At 43.3% G+C, this 1,645-nt stretch overlaps 1 non-coding gene across 1 annotated transcript; it reads right to left on the bottom strand.

Annotated features, from left to right (window-relative positions):
- Nucleotides 1-362: 362 nt before the first annotated feature.
- On the bottom strand, nucleotides 363-469 carry LOC132642985 (small nucleolar RNA R71). Its single transcript, XR_009583451.1, has one exon. It is a non-coding gene; the product is annotated as a small nucleolar RNA R71 (small nucleolar RNA).
- Nucleotides 470-1,645: the final 1,176 nt, after the last annotated feature.

Here is a 1,645-nt window from a genome sequence, read left to right as displayed (position 1 = left end):
AGAATGTATTTGCAGAATTCATCGACGAAGCTGATTATGCTTCTGGTGTAGTTCCCCCGAGAACAGGAAATGCTAATTTCGAAATTGATAGTTCTATCTATCAGCTATTGAAACTTGAAGGCTATTTCCGAAATTCTTCGGAGGACTGTCCACTTCGACACCTAAAGAATTTCGTGCATGTATGTTCCCAACAATCTCAAGGTGTTGTTCCTGCTGATGCACTGCGACTGCGGGTTTTCAAATATTCATTAGCTGGCCAAGCTAGGGAATGGTATGAAAAGCTCTCGAGCAATACTATTCATACCTGGAATGAGCTGGCCAATATCTTTCTAAAAAAATGGTTCCCACCCAGCAAAAAGGATGAGCTTCGGGATAAGATTTTTGGGTTTAAACAACTTCCAGGGGAACAACTATATGCTGCATGGGAGAGGTTCAAATATTATCTAGCTCAATCTCCGAATCATGGATTTCCAGATGCAATTCTCACAGAGAAGTTCTACAAGGGGCTAGATACAATGAATCAAATAGCTGTCAACACTGCAGCTGGGGGATGCTTTATGGACAAAACCTTTGTCAACATCACCCGGTTGCTCGACAAGCTTACTACCCATAATCAAGCCTGGCATTCGACTGATAGTGAATTCCTATCATATGGTAGTCCCTCTGTGGCCGCGGTGGCCAAAGAAAATCATGAGCGAGATCATGTGTTCGCTCAACTGCAAACCACCGTGGATTTATTATCCAAAAGGCTTATGGAGAAAGAGGCCAAATGTGTAAACGTTATCGATGAGATGCCACCTCATGCTCCCGGAATGTATCAAGTTTCTGACGAAACTTATCTTGAGGGGCAGCCACAATATGAGGATGCGAATTATGTCAATAACTCGCAAGGGGGTTATCAACGGCAAAACTACCAAGGTTCCGGTAATCACCCATGGCAAAGGCCTCAACAAAATTACCAAGGACAGAATTATGGAAGAACTGATCAGGGTAATCCCAATCAAGGGAATTACAATAACAATAATTATGGCAACAAGAGCTCTAACCCCTACATTCCACCTAGGGGGCAAGCATCCAATTCCCAGCCATGGAAAGATAATTCAGCTACTAACTCTGCTGGTAACACGTCTAATGATTCTGCAGAACTGAAGAGTATGATGCAGAAAATGCTGATGAATCAAGACAGAACAGAGAGCACAATCAAGGGAATGTCCCAGGTCCAACTATCGCATTCAGCTTCCATTCAGAAGCTTGAAGCGCAATTCAGAGACCTTTCCCGAGAAGTGCATACTCCTCAACGGGGACAATTACCGAGTGATACAGTTCCTAATCCAAAAGGTAGTGGAGTGAACTCTGTGGAGAATGTACTTGCCATTAGCACCAGAAGTGGAAAAATATTTCAGGGTGACAATAAAAAGCCAATTGATCAGGAACCAATTGTTGAAAAAGAAGCGCAGCCTAGTGTATTGGATGATATTGTCGAGGAAGAAGCAGGGGAGGAAGTCCCCATTGTAGTTGAAGAAGAGCTGAATCTTAATAAACCAAAGGAACCGGTGGAAAACCAGGAAAAGGGGAAGGCAAAACTTTCCGGTGCTCTTCGCCCTTTGAGCCAATTGTTCAAATCTTCACCACCTTTTCCTCAAAG

The sequence above is a fragment of the Lycium barbarum genome, chromosome 5 (assembly GCF_019175385.1).
Source record: "Lycium barbarum isolate Lr01 chromosome 5, ASM1917538v2, whole genome shotgun sequence".
Lineage (NCBI taxonomy): Eukaryota > Viridiplantae > Streptophyta > Magnoliopsida > Solanales > Solanaceae > Lycium > Lycium barbarum.
The sequence above is the reverse complement of the archived record's forward strand: the minus strand, read 5'-3'. Positions and strand labels throughout refer to the sequence as shown.